Raw genomic sequence first — 16,712 nt, forward strand, 5'->3', positions numbered from 1 at the left:
ACCTAACTTCATCTATAGGGGAGCTTCCATCACTCCCAGAGTTGCCTTGCTGGTGGATCAGCTGACCATTGATCCCCAAAGTGCTATAGTCTCAGCCAGCAAATTACCAGAAGAGGAGCTGACTGAGCTATTATCTCACCTGGATCGACCAGCAAGAGAAGAGATATATGAGAGGTTGGCCATGCTACAACAAGTTAATGAGCAGCCATACTATCACTACTTTGGTATGGCTCCAGCTGCTTCTCCATGTCCTGGTACATGGAGGCCTCTCAAGTTCATCATAGATCCTACTACTGGTAAATGTGTTATGCAGAATGTCCCTGATTCGCCAGTACCTTCTGATTCATTAGCTTCTTCCTCATCATCTTTTTTATCTGATGGTGATGCTGATAAAGGTACTGGTAAGGGCGGACCAGTCACTCATGATAATGTGACTGGTTCCAAAGACAAAACAGTGGATCTAACTGATGATGCTGATAATGATGCTGACAAGAATACCAGTGGTTCTAAACCTTCGGGTGAAGGTAAAAATGATGGTGATCATGGTGACGAGTCAGATTCTGACCTTCCACCTCCACCACCCCACGGAGGTACTTCTACGTTAGCTTCTAGTAATCGTCCCTCAACCAGCAGTTTTAATGTTGATGAGGTAGCTGCCATCTCCACTATGGTTGTCTATAAGACATTAGCCGAGGTTACGCCAGATCTCCAAAGCACCATTCGCTCTGCTATTGTTGATAGAATGACTGAGGCCATACGCAGAGCTGGGGAGGTTACCACTTCTACCATTGAAAACCAGCTCAAACAAGTATGTGCTTTTGCTGATCTAGCGGGGGATGCTATTGTCAAACAATTTGAAGAAGATGAGGACCTCAAGAGGCGAATCATCTCTCATAATGAATATGTTGATCATATTTCCCGTCTTTAAACTGATCTTGATGCTGCTAATCGAAGGAATCTTTTTCTTAATGAAGAGAATCGAGTATTGGCAGAGAGGTTGGATTCGCAGGAGCAGCAAATGGCTAATATGGTTCCTGTCTCTACTTATCTTCAATTGGTGGAGACTATGCAACAAATGGCTGCCCTACAAGCAGATGTTAGGGCCACTGTTAATCAAATGGCCATGGGTGTTGCAAGAAATGAAGTTAGAACTTCAAATATGTGTCTCCGACAATATGGTGTAGATCCTGGTGCTCATCTTTCTCCTGCTGATGCTGACTGGAAAAACTTTGCATTTTCAGTTCCTGAGTCAGATAGTGACCTTGATGCACATGTTTCCCCTCATCACCCTTCTGCCCCTGCTGATGACAAAAAGGGGGAGAAGAAGTCTAAAAAGAAGTCCAAAAAGAGAAAACAATCTGAGGGGGAGCATGAGAATGAAAAGGCTCCTAAACAGCAAAGGATAGATGGTGATGATGGTGGTACTGGTACTGATCAAGGTGCTGGCACTAAGCCCAGCAACGCTCATACTAAAGCTGTTATACAGGCTGCTGGTGAATCTCAACCCAGTGTGTCTACCACATCAGTGGATGATATTGGTTCTGGCAGTAAGCCCAGTGATATTTCTGAGCTGGCTGTTGCTGAATCTTTTGTTGTCTCTCAAACGATTGAAAGGAAAATGAAAAGAAAACTGGAGAGACATCAGAAGAGACAGCAAGATTTAAATGATGCCTTTAATGCCAAATGGGAGGCTTATGTTGCTCGTAAACATCACAAAATTGAACATAGAAGAAGCCTGGACCCAGACAAGTTGGATATTAATGATGAACTAATCAGCATTAAAAGGTACAAAAGAGATGCTCGTAAAAGAAATTCTAAGTTCATGGTTAAGTATGACAAGAAAAGGGCAAAGTTGTATGCTGAGCGATCAGACAGTATCAAGAGAATGACCCCTGAAGAAATGAAAGATTATCTGCAATCTACTGGGTCAGGAGGAGTAAGAGCTGACGTGTTCATGAAATGGCTAGATGCAATATTAGAAACTAGCTCATCTTCTCGACCAGCATCTTCTGCTCAGCCAGCTACACAACAACAGCCAGCATAAATAACAGACCTTAATGTTGATGATGTTAAGGGGGAGCATCTTGCTATTGTTCCCTATCTGCCTCCACAAGAACCAGTATCAACACAAGAACCATCAGCTGAACCCATTCCAATCGACAGACAAAGGGTGAAATCTGCTCCTAGGGACAACCAGCCCTGAAGGAAAGGACCCCTATTTGAGGCAGCTGATGAAGATACTGTGGCAGGTGTGCCAGCTGATACTAGTCAGTCAGCTGGTATTGAAGACACGGCAAGGAGTGCTGTGAATGACGACCCAGCCAGAAGTGTGATGTTGGGTGCTACAAGTGTTGAAGACCCAGCAAAGGTGGTTGAGCTAGGTGATAATCAAGATGATGATACGGCTAATCCTGCTGACTTTGCAGTCTGGGGTAGAGGAGATCACTTATTTGTTCAATCACCTATCTCTCCCCAGACCCTCACTTATTTTAACAGAACACAGGATAATCGTGTTAATCAGTTTCCAGTGAGTTCTTCTGGCATTGCAGAATCAATCATGTATCCTCCATCTTCCCCAAAACGTCATGATAAACACACTACTTGGGAAGATGATTCAGTTACCCGTGGTGAGCCAGATCTATTTAGAATGAATCCAGATGAAAGAGAGGCTTACAGGCTGGAGATCACTGTACCAGAATTGCTTGAGTAAAGACAAGCAGCTATTAATGAAAGGATACGCCAAGTTAGATTGCTGCATCATCCTCTTGATCAGCCATTCTACATCACTGCCTTGACTTATGGTATTGAAATTGGTGTATATTTAAATAACAGTGGTCAAAGGCTCTCTACTGATGAGGAGAAATGAAATGTCCCGTTCATATTGATTTTAAACGTTCCAAATTAATTGATTTGGTTGCGAGGTTTTGACCTCTATGTGAGACGTTTTTCAAAGACTGCATTCGATTTTAAAACAAACCATAACCTTTAGAATATTACGACGATTATCAAATAATGATAATCTAAAATATAGCGTTTTTCACACGACCATTACATAATGGTTTACAATAATATTACACATCAACATAAGTCTTCGAATGCAGTTTTTAAACAATATTATACAAGCATGGACTCCAAATCTTGTCCTTAATTTAGTATGCAACAGCGGAAGCTCTTAATAATCACCTGAGAATAAACATGCTTAAAACGTCAACAAAAATGTTGGTGAGTTATAGGTTTAACCTATATATTATCAAATCATAATAATAGACCACAAGATTTCATATTTCAATATACATCCCATACATAGAGATAAAATTCATTCACATGGTGAACACCTGGTAACCGACATTAACAAGATGCATATAAGAATATCCCCTATCATTCCGGGAAATCCTTCGGACATGATATAAACGAATTCGAAGTACTAAAGCATCCGGTACTTTGGATGGGGTTCGTTAGGCCTAATAGATCTATCTTTAGGATTCGCGTCAATTAGTATATCGGTTTACTAATTCTTAGGTTACCAAGCAAAAGGGGCATATTCGGCTTCGATCATTCACTCATATAATGTAGTTTCAATTACTTATGTCTATTTCGTAAAACATTTATAAAACTGCATGTATTCTCATCCCAAAATATTAGATTTTAAAAGTGGGACTATAACTCACTTTCACAGATTTTTACTTCGTTGGGAAGTAAGACTTGGCCACTGGTCGATTCACGAACCTATAACAAATATGTACATATATATCAAAGTATGTTCAAAATATATTTACAACACTTTTAATACATTTTGATGTTTTAAGTTTATTAAGTCAGATGTCCTCATTAGTAACCTACAACTAGTTGTCCATAGTTAGATGTACCGAAATAAATTGATATATATTATCTTGAATCAATCCATGACCCAGTGTATACACGTCTCAGGCTAGATCACAACTCAAAGTATATATATTTTTTGGAATCAACCTCAACCCTGTATAGCTAACTCCAACATTACTGCATATAGAGTGTCTATGGTTGTTCCAAATAATATATATACATGGGTTGATATGATATGTCAAAAAATTTGCATACGTGTCTATGGTATCCCAAGATTACATAATATATTAAAATACATGTATAATACAATATAAGTTAGCTAAGATATGATTTGTATAGAATTGTTACAATATTTCCCGCAGCTACAACAATCAAAAAATATCCAATCTTGTTTTACCCATAACTTCTTCGTTTTAAATCCGTTTTGAGTGAATCAAATTGATATGGTTTCATATTGAACTCTATTTTATGAATATAAACAGAAAAAGTATAGGTTTATAGTCCGAAATATAAGTTACAAGTCATTTTTGTAAGAGGTAGTCATTTCAGTCGAAAGAACGACGTCTTGATGACCATTTTGAAAAACATACTTCCACTTTGAGTTTAACCATGATTTTTGGATATAGTTTTATGTTCATAAGAAAAATCATTTTCCCAGAAAAACAACTTTTAAATCAAAGTTTATCATAGTTTTTAATTATCAAACCCAAAACAGCCCGCGGTGTTACTACGACGGCGTATATCCGGTTTTACGGTGTTTTTCGTGTTTTACGGTTTCAAATCATTAAGTTAGCATATCATATAGATATATAATATGTGTTTAGTTGATTTTAAAAGTCAAGTTAGAAGGATTAACTTTTGTTTGCGAACAAGTTTAGAATTAACTAAACTATGTTCTAGTGATTACATGTTCAAATCTTCGAATAAGATAGTTTTATATGTATGAATCGAATGATGTTATGAACATAATTATTACCTCAAGTTTAGTAGGTAAACCTACTGGAAGTGACAAGAAATGATCTAGCTTTAAAGGATCTTGGATGGCTTGAAAGTTCTTGAAGTAGAATCATAACACGAAATCAAGTTCTCGAATTAAGATAGTTATAGTTATAGGAATTGAATCAAAGTTTGTATATGAGTATTACCTTGATTCAGAATGATATCTTACTGTAAACAACAAGGATTTCTTGAGGTTGGATGATCACTTTACAAGATTGAAAGTAAGCTAGTAAACTTGGAAGTATTCTTGATTTTATGAAACTAGAACTTGTAGAATTGATGAAGAACACTTAGAACTTGAAGATGGAACTTGAAAGAGATCAATTAGATGAAGAAAATTGAAGAATGAAAGTGTTTGTAGGTGTTTTTGGTCTTTGGTATATGGATTAGATATAAAGGATATGTAATTTTGTTTTCATGTAAATAAGTCATGAATGATTACTAATATTTTTGTAATTTTATGAGATATTTCATGCTAGTTGCCAAATGATGGTTCCCACATGTGTTAGGTGACTCACATGGGCTTCTAAGAGCTGATCAATGGAGTGTATATACCAATAGTACATACATTTAGAAGCTGTGTATTGTACGAGTACAAATACGGGTGCATACGAGAAGAATTGTTGATGAAACTGAACGAGGATGTAATTGTAAGCATTTTTGTTAAGTAGAAGTATTTTGATAAGTGTCTTGAAGTCTTTCAAAAGTGTATGAATACATATTAAAACACTACATGTATATACATTTTAACTGAGTCGTTAAGTCATCGTTAGTCGTTACATGTAAATGTTGTTTTGAAACCTTTAGGTTAACGATCTTGTTAAATGTTGTTAACCCATTGTTTATTATATCTAAAGAGATGTTAAATTATTACATTATCATGATATTATGATATATTAATATATCTTAGTATGATATATATATACAGTTAAATATTGTTACAACGATAATCGTTACATATATGTCTCGTTTCGAAATTCTTAAGTTAGTAGTCTTGTTTTAAATATGTAGTTCATTGTTAATATACATAATGGCATGTTTACTTATCATTTATCATGATTAAACATAGTGTAACAATATCTTAATATGATTCGTATGTAATTAGTAAGACGTTGTTATAACGATAATCGTTATATATATCGTTTCGAGTTTCTTAATTCAATAAACACAATTTTATGTATATAACTCATTGTTAAAATACCTGATGAGATACTTACTTATCACAATATCATGTTAATTATATATATAATCAAATATATGTCATCATATAGTTTTTACAAGTTTTAACGTTCGTGAATCACCGGTCAACTTGGGTGGTCAATTGTCTATATGAAACCTATATCAATTAATCAAGTCTTAACAAGTTTGATTTCTTAACATGTTGGAAACACTTAATCATGTAAATAACAATTTCATTTAATATATATAAACATGGAAAAGTTTGGGTCACTACAGTACCTACCCGTTAAATAAATTTCGTCCTGAAATTTTAAGCAGTTGGAGGTGTTGATGTATCTTCTGGAAATAAGTGCAGGTATTTCTTCTTCATCTAATCTTCTCGTTCCCAGGTGAACTCGAGTCCTCTACGAGCATTCCATCGAACTTTAATAATTGGCATCTTGTTTTGCTTAAGTCTTTTAACCTCACGATCCATTATTTCGACAGGTTCTTCGACGAATTGAAGTTTTTCGTTGATTTGGATTTCATCTAACGGAATAGTGATATCTTCTTTAGCAAAATATTTCTTCAAATTTGAGACGTGGAAAGTGTTATGTACAGCCATGAGTTGTTGTGGTAATTCAAGTCGGTAAGCTACTGGTCTGACACGATCAATAATCTTGAATGGTCCTATATACCTTGGATTTAATTTCCCTCGTTTACCAAATCGAACAACACCTTTCCAAGGTGCAACCTTAAGCATGACCATCTCTCCAATTTCAAATTCTATATCTTTTCTTTTAATGTCGGCGTAGCTCTTTTGTCGACTTTGGGCGATTTTCAACCTTTGTTGAATTTGGATGATCTTCTCGGTAGTTTCTTGTATTATCTCCGGACTCGTAATCTGTCTATCCCCCACTTCACTCCAACAAATTGGAGACCTGCACTTTCTACCATAAAGTGCTCCAAATGGCGCCATCTCAATGCTTGAATGGTAGCTGTTGTTGTAGGAAAATTCTGCTAACGGTAGATGTCGATCCCAACTGTTTCCGAAATCAATAACACATGCTCGTAGCATGTCTTCAAGCGTTTGTTTCATCCTTTCACTCTGCCCATCAGTTTGTGGATGATAGGCAGTACTCATGTCTAGACGAGTTCCTAATGCTTGCTGTAATGTCTGCCAGAATCTTGAAATAAATCTGCCATCCCTATCAGAGATAATAGAGATTGGTATTCCATATCTGGAGACGACTTTCTTCAAATACAGTCGTGCTAACTTCTCCATCTTGTCATCTTCTCTTATTGGCAGGAAGTGTACTGATTTGGTGAGGCGATCAACTATTACCCAAATAGTATCAAAACCACTTGCAGTCCTTGGCAATTTAGTGATGAAATCCATGGTAATATTTTCTCATTTCCATTCTGGGATTTCGGGTTATTGAAGTAGACCTGATGGTTTTTGATGCTCTGCTTTGACCTTAGAACACGTTAAACATTCCCCTATGTATTTAGCAACATCGGCTTTCTTTCTTGGCCACCAAAAATGTTTCTTGAGATCCTTGTACATCTTCCCCGTTCCAGGATGTATTGAGTATCTGGTTTTATGAGCTTCTCTAAGTACCATTTCTCTCATATCTCCAAATTTTGGTACCCAAATTCTTTCAGCCCTATACCGGGTTCCGTCTTCCCAAATATTAAGATGCTTCTCCGATCCTTTGAGTATTTCATCATTTAAATTTTCCTCTTTTAAAACTCCGTGTTGCGCCTCCTTTATTTGAGTAGTAAGGTTAGTGTGAATTATTATATTCATAGCTTTTACTCTAATGGGTTCTCTGTCCTTTCTGCTTAAGGCGTCGGCTACCACATTTGCCTTCCCCGGGTGGTAACGAATCTCAAAGTCGTAATCATTCAACAATTCAATCCACCTACACTGCCTCATATTCAGTTGTTTCTGATTAAATATGTGTTGAAGACATTTGTGGTCGGTATATATAATACTTTTGACCCCATATAAGTAGTGCCTCCAAGTCTTTAATGCAAAAACAACCGCGCCTAATTCCAAATCATGCGTCGTATAATTCTGTTCGTGAATCTTCAATTGTCTAGACGCATAAGCAATTACTTTCGTTCGTTGCATTAATACACAACCGAGACCTTGCTTTGAGGCATCACAATATATCATAAAATCATCATTCCCTTCAGGTAATGACAATATAGATGTCGTAGTTAACTTTTTCTTTAACAATTGAAACGCTTTCTCTTGTTCATCTTTCCATTCAAATTTATTCCCTTTATGCGTTAATGCAGTTAAGAGTTTTGCTATTCTGAAAAAGTCTTGAATGAACCTTCTGTAGTAACCAGCTAGTCCTAAAAACTGGCGTATGTGTTTCGGAGTTTTTGGGGTTTCCCACTTTTCAACGGTTTCAATCTTTGCTGGATCCACCTGAATACCTTCTTTGTTCACTATGTGACCGAGGAATTGAACTTCTTCCAACCAAAATGCACACTTTGAAAACTTAGCGTACAGTTTTTCTTTTCTCAGCAACTCTAGCACTTTTCTCAAATGTTCTTCGTGCTCTTGATCATTCTTCGAGTAAATAAGTATGTCATCGATAAAAACAATGACAAACTTGTCAAGATATGGCCCACACACTCGGTTCATGAGGTCCATGAACACAGCTGGTGCGTTAGTCAATCCAAACAACATAACCATAAACTCGTAATGACCGTAACGCGTCCTAAAAGCAGTCTTTGGAATATCATCCTCCTTCACCCGCATTTGATGATATCCAGAACGTAAATCGATCTTCGAATAAACAGACGAGCCTTGTAGTTGATCAAATAAGTCGTCGATTCTCGGTAGTGGGTAGCGATTCTTAATGGTAAGTTTGTTCAATTCTCGGTAGTCAATACACAACCTAAATGTATCATCTTTCTTCTTGACAAACAATACAGGAGCTCCCATGGTGATGTGCTTGGTCGAATGAAACGACGCTCTAAAAGTTCCTGTAACTGACTTTGTAATTCTTTCATTTCGCTGGATGCGAGTCTGTATGGAGCACGAGCTATTGGTGCAGCTCCTGGTACAAGGTCTATTTGAAATTCAACGGATCGATGTGGGGGTAATCCTGGTAATTCTTTCGAAAATACATCGGGAAATTCTTTTGCGATGGGAACATCACTGATGTTCTTTTCTTCAGGTTTAACTTCCTCGATGTGTGCTAGAATGACGTAACAACCTTTTCTTATTAGTTTTTGCTCCTTCAAACTACTAATAAGATTTAATTTCGCGTTGTTCTTTTCTCCGTACACTATTAAAGGTTTTCCTTTTTCACGCATAATGCGAATCACATTTTTGTAACAAACAACCTCTGCTCTCACCTTTATCAACCAGTCCATGCCAATTATTACATCAAAACTTCCTAACTCGACTGGTATTAAATCAATTTTAAACGTTTCATCCCCTAGTTTAATTTCTCTCTCCCGACATATATTATCTGCTGAAATTAATTTACCATTTGCTAATTCGAGTAAAAATTTATTATCCAAAGGCGTCAATGGGCAACTTAATTTAGCACAAAATTCTCTACTCATATAGCTTCAATCCGTACCCGAATCAAATAAAACATAAGCAGATTTATCGTCAATAAGAAACGTACCCGTAACAAGCTCCGGGTCCTCCTGTGCTTCTGCCGCATTAATATTGAAAACACTTCCACGGCCTTGCCCATTAGTATTCCTCTGATTCGGGCAATTTCTAATAATGTGGCCCGATTTTCCACATTTATAACAAACAGCGTTGGTATTACTTGCTTCGACACTATTCGTTTCGGGATTACTTGTTCTGACATTATCTGTTCCTTTAGTTTGGTTAAATTTTAGTCCGTAGACCTCACACTTTATCGCGCTATGACCATTTATTTTACACCTGTTGCAAAATGTCGTGCAAAACCCCTGATGATTTTCTTCACACCTATAACGTGGCTGTTTTTGGTTTTTGTTGCCGTTGTTGTTATTGAGGTTGTTGTTGGGATTGTTATTGCTGTTGAAACGGTTGTTGTAGTTGTTGTTGTTGTTGGGATGTTTGTTGTAGTTATTATTAGGATTACGGTTATTGTTGCGATCGTTGTTGCGGTTGTTGGGATAGTTGTTGCGATTGTGGTTGTAATTGTTGTTGTTGTTGTACTGGTGACTCTTGTCACCGTTTTCCTCCCACTTCCTCTTGAATTGTTTCGTGTTGGCTTCTTCGGCCGCCTGCTCTTTAATTCTTCCCTCAATCTGATTTATGAGTTTATGAGCCATTCGACTTGCCTTCTGTATAGAATCGGGCTCGTGTGAACTCACATCTTCTTGAATTCTTACTGGTAACCCTTTTACAAATGCGTTGATCTTCTCTTCTTCATCTTCGAATGCTCCCGGACACAATAGGCACAACTCTGTGAATCGTCGTTCATATGTGGTAACGTCGAACCCTTGTGTTCGTAACTCTCTAAGTTCTGCCTTGAGTTTATTGACTTCGTTTCTAGGACGGTACTGCTCGTTCATCAATTGCTTGAATGCCGACCACGGTAGTACGTAAGCAGCATTTTGTCCTACCTGTTCAAGATAGGTGTTCCACCACGTTAACGCAGTACCTGTGAAGGTATGCATAGCGTACTTAACTTTGTCCTCTTCAGTACACTTACTTATGGCAAACACCGATTCGACTTTCTCGGTCCACCGTTTCAATCCAATTGGTCCTTCGGTTCCATCAAATTCCAAAGGTTTGCAGGCAGTGAATTCTTTGTAGGAGCATCCTACACAATTTCTTGCGCCGTTAGCTGCATTGCTAGATTCAGAGTTATTGTTGGTATGTAGCGCAGCCTGTACTGCAGCTATGTTTGCAGCAAGAAAGGTACGAAATTCCTCTTCGCTCATATTCATGGTGTGTCGAGTAGTCGGTGCCATTTCCTTCAAAATAGCCAACTGAATCGAGTTAATCATACAGAATATTAAGAGTAGTCAATAGTATTTCGTAGCATAATATGAACTCATTTATAAAAGCTTTTTCTTCATATTAGCATTTTATAAGTTTAAATTCGGGTACTACCTACCCGTTAAGTTCATACTTAGTAGCTAATATACAATTCAACTACTACAATTCCATATGAAAAACTAATTATAATAATATATCACATACAAATATTCTTCAAACTTACAACTTCGCTATATTACATATAACATGAAATATAGTACACTTTGATACAGGACAGTTTTGAAGATAAATCAAGTTAATACGTAAGTTGTTCAGCAAAGGAAATAAAGACACGTAATTCATAAGTCCAGAAACAAGTCATGCATTCTGGTTTTACTAAGACTACTTCCCATCCTTGGTCTTATGGAACATAATTGTTGTGACCGTTGACAAGATAGTATGTTGTAATGTTGTCAAAAGGACGAGGGTTTCGTAATGTCCAACAGCCCTGTAATAATCTAAAAACCTTGTTTCTCACCCCAACTACTGAATTCGTCACTTGTGGGAAGGTTTTATTTAAAAGTTGCAATCCGATGTTCTTTTTCTCACTTTGGTAAGAAGTGAACATCACTAACCCGTAAGCATAACATGCTTCTTTATGTTGCATGTTAGAAGCTCTTTCTAATTCACGAAACCCTATGTTGGGATATGTTGAGTCAAAATAGGTTCTTAACCCGTAGCGTAAAATTGCATTTGGTTCCCCGCATTTAACGTTTTAAAGAAAACACGGCATAACTTACGGTCTCCCCAATGTGATATACCCCACCTATCAAAGGAAAGCCTTTTATAAACTAAGGCATTTTTGGAAAGTCTTTCAAATGTTTGACAAGTTAATTTTGCCATAATTAATTGTGCTGATGAATTCTGACCGACTCTAGACAAGATTTCCTCAATCATATCCTCTGGTAGATCTTCTAAAATATTCAGTTATCTACCCTTAACGTCCATTTTGTTTTTATACTGTAAAATAGACAAGGATTAGATTCGTAAAAGATAATTAACAAACAATACAAGCAATTTTTACATAGAACATAAAAGTACAAGCACACTACAATACATATAATACACAACATGATTACAACCCTCTAATCTGAATCACTGGTTTCTTCTTCTTCGGACTTTGTTCGTTTTCCTAATTTTCTAGGAATATATGGTGTTCCTCTAATACGAGCCGTCGTTTTCCACAATGGTTTAGAAAAACCTGGTGGTTTAGAGGTTCCCGGGTCATTGTTACATTTTAGGAAATACGGATGTTGCCGATACATATAAAGTTCATCGGGGTTGGAATCGGGTTTCTCTATTTTTATACCTTTTCCCTTATTATTTTCTTTCGCTTTATTAAATTGGGTCTAGGTAATTTCTATAACATCATTGGAATCCTCATGGGGATCCGATTCATCGAAAAATTGGTAATCTTCCCAATATTTTGCTTCCTCAGCGGAAACACCATTGACCATTATTAACTTTGGTCCGTTGGTTGAGGATTTTCTTTTATTTAATCGATTTACTATAGGTATCAATATTTCTTCCTCCGGAACCTCTTCTTCTGATTCCTCCTCTTCCGATTCCTCCTCTTCTGGTTCCTCTTCTTCCGGTTCCTCCTCTTCCGGTTCCTCTTCGGGAATTTGTGAATCTTCCCAAAATATATTCGACTCTTCATTATTATTAGGTGAATCAATGGGATTTGTACTAGTGGTAGACATCTATCACACAATATCAAACACATTAAGAGGTTAATATATCACATAATATTTACATGTTAATAATATATAGTTTCTGTGATGACCCGAAAAATTTCGACTAATTTAAACCAATTCTCTATACGATTTATTATTTTGGCACGTTAAACAAAGTCTGTTAGATTGAGTCTCAAAATTTTAGAACTGTTTCATATATACAATTACCTTTGACTACTCTCAACGATTCATGAACAATTATATGTATGTATATATATATATGTACAAGTAAAAACGACTTTCCTATAGTAAAACCCTAGTTGCTACAGTAAAAATTACTTTGCTACAGTAAAACACTATTTGATACAGTAAAACACTATTTGCTACAGTAAACACTATTTGCTACAGTAAACACTATTTGATGTCGACGAACTAGCAAACAAAAACGGAAAAGGCGGCCATGCGATCGCATGGCAAAAACACTGAAAACTCATGCGATCGCATGAGCTACAGTAAATCGAAAAGTAATATAAATACGCAGTTTGTTCGAGGAAGTTTTTTCACATTTATCTCTCAATATTTATATTTATATTATAATTATAATTTTAAATTTAAGTTTAATAATAATAAGGTATATACGAGGGTGTTTTTAATTCAGGTTTCAAACCGCTTTAAGCTAAGGAAATATTGGGTATTATTCGGGGTATTGTTCTTGAATCCAAGGCCAACCATACAGTCGTCTACCATCATTACGTCTACGCAATTTGCCTACAATATTGAATCGCAATATTGAACTGTGAGTTTATAGTCTCCCTTTTTAAATACTTTAAATATTTTTGGGCTGAGAATACATGCAATTTATTTTAAACGCAATAAGACACAAGTACATACAAAATTCTACACTGAGTTAAACCGAAAATCCCTTAGCTTTGGTAACTAGTAGCTGCCAGTACATAGGATATGGACTGGTGGGCGCGAATAATTGTATATGGATCCATAGGGCTTGACATCCCCGTCCGAGCTAGAGCGCTAGCCTTTTAACGGACGTATGTTATTTGAGTTTAAGACACGTTGGTTTGTGTGTATTAAAACGAATGGGGTAATTATCACTATAGCGTTAAGTTTAGTTACCAGGGTGCTCTGTTACGTAGAATCTATTGATAAACTTTTGATGAAATCTTGTGGTCTATCTTTATATATGTTTATGACTCGAGCAATTAAACCTATAACTCACCAACATTCGTGTTGACTTTTTAGCATGTTTTATTCTCAGGTCCTTAGAATGCTTCCGCTGTGATGTGCTTGTTGCCTGCATGGAGTCTCTCATGCTTTGTACAAAGTTTATTGCATTCAAAATAAAACTGCGTTGTGTAATAAATAATTGGACTGTGATGTCAACCTGTAAATTAAAGACTTATGTATTTCGGGGTTTTGCTTATACCTAAGCACTTGCCCACATGTTTATAACTTTCTATGTTTAGAAAGTCACTTATTTTAATGAATGCAATATTTTATCAAAACGTATCATATAGAGGTCAAAACCTCACTGTGGAATCAATGATTAACGTGCCGCGTCAATAGCGATTTTGACGGGTCGTTACAGTTTCCAACAAAAAAATGTTAAGCAATCGTTTTGAAGAAAAACACGATCGAAGTCCAGACTCACTAATGCATCCTAACAAACTCGGTAAGACACACTAATGCAATTTTCTGGTTCTCTAAGACCAACGCTCTGATACCAACTGAAATGTCCCGTTCATATTGATTATAAACGTTCCATAATAATTGATTTCGTTACGAGGTTTTGACCTCTATATGAGATGTTTTTCAAAGACTGCATTCGATTTTAAAACAAACCATAACCTTTAGAATATTACGACGATTATCAAATAATGATAATCTAAAATATAGCGTTTTTCACACGACCATTACATAATGGTTTACAATAATATTACACATCAACATAAGTCTTCGAATGCAGTTTTTAAACAATATTATACCAGCATGGACTCCGAATCTTGTCCTTAATTTACTATGCAACAACGGAAGCTCTTAATAATCACCTGAGAATAAACATGCTTAAAACGTCAACAAAAATGTTGGTGAGTTATAGGTTTAACCTATATATTATCAAATCATAATAATAGACCACAAGATTTCATATTTCAATATACATCCCATACATAGAGATAAAATTCATTCATATGGTGAACACCTGGTAACCGACATTAACAAGATGCATATAAGAATATCCCCTATCATTCCGGGAAATTCTTCGGACATGATATAAACGAATTCGAAGTACTAAAGCATCCAGTACTTTGGATGGGGTTAGTTAGGCCCAATAGATCTATCTTTAGGATTCGCGTCAATTAGTAGATCGGTTTACTGATTCTTAGGTTACCAAGCAAAAGGGGCATATTCGGCTTCGATCATTCACTCATATAATGTAGTTTCAATTACTTGTGTCTATTTTGTAAAACATTTATAAAACTGCATGTATTCTCATCCCAAAATATTAGATTTTAAAAGTGGGACTATAACTCACTTTCACAGATTTTTACTTCGTCGGAAAGTAAGACTTGACCACTGGTCGATTCACGAACCTATAACAAATATGTACATATATATCAAAGTATGTTCAAAATATATTTACAACACTTTTAATACATTTTGATGTTTTAAGTTTATTAAGTCAGCTGTCCTCGTTAGTAACCTACAACTAGTTGTCCATAGTTAGATGTACCGAAATAAATTGATATATATTATCTTGAATCAATCCACGGCCCAGTGTATACACGTCTCAGGCTAGATCACAACTCAAAGTATATATATTTTTTGGAATCAACCTCAACTCTGCATAGCTAACTCCAACATTACTGCATATAGAGTGTATATGGTTGTTCCAAATAATATATATACATGGGTTAATATGATATGTCAAAACATTTGCATACGTGTCTATGGTATCCCAAGATTACATAATATATTAGAATACATGTATAATACAATATAAGTTAGCTAGGATATGATTTGTATAGAATTGTTACAATATTTCCCGTAGCTACAACAATCAAAAAATATCCAATCTTGTTTTACCCATAACTTCTTCGTTTTAAATCCGTTTTGAGTGAATCAAATTGATATGGTTTCATATTGAACTCTATTTTATGAATCTAAACATAAAAAGTATAGGTTTATAGTCGGAAATATAAGTTACAAGTCGTTTTTGTAAGAGGTAGTCATTTCAGTCGAAAGAACGACTTCTTGATGACCATTTTGAAAAAACATACTTCCACTTTGAGTTTAACCATGATTTTTGGATATAGTTTCATGTTCATAAGAAAAATCATTTTCCTAGAAGAACAACTTTTAAATCAAAGTTTATCATAGTTTTTAATTATCAAACCCAAAACAGCCCGCGGTGTTACTACGACGGCGTATATCCGGTTTTACGGTGTTTTTTGTGTTTTCCGGTTTTAAATCATTAAGTTAGTATATCATATAGATATAGAACATGTGTTTATTTGATTTTAAAAGTCAAGTTAGAAGGATTAAATTTTGTTTGCGAATGATGTTATGAACATCATTACTACCTCAAGTTTAGTAGGTAAACCTACTGGAAGTGACAAGAAATGATCTAGCTTCAAAGGATCTTGGATGGCTTGAAAGTTCTTGAAGTAGAATCATAATACGAAAATAAGTTCAAGTAAGATTATCACTCGAATTAAGATAGTTATAGTTATAGGAATTGAATCAAAGTTTGTATATGAGTATTACCTTGATTTAGAATGATATCTTACTGTAAACAACAAGGATTTCTTGAGGTTGTATGATCACTTTACAAGATTAGAAGTGAGCTAGTAAACTTGGAAGTATTCTTGATTTTATGAAACTAGAACTTGTAGAATTTATGAAGAACACTTCGAACTTGAAGATGGAACTTGAGAGAGATCAATTAGATGAAGAAAATTGAAGAATGAAAGTGTTTGTAGGTGTTTTTGATCATTGGTATATGGATTAGATATAAAGGATATGTAATT

The sequence above is a fragment of the Rutidosis leptorrhynchoides genome, chromosome 10 (assembly GCF_046630445.1).
Source record: "Rutidosis leptorrhynchoides isolate AG116_Rl617_1_P2 chromosome 10, CSIRO_AGI_Rlap_v1, whole genome shotgun sequence".
In the NCBI taxonomy this organism is placed as follows: Eukaryota; Viridiplantae; Streptophyta; class Magnoliopsida; order Asterales; family Asteraceae; genus Rutidosis; species Rutidosis leptorrhynchoides.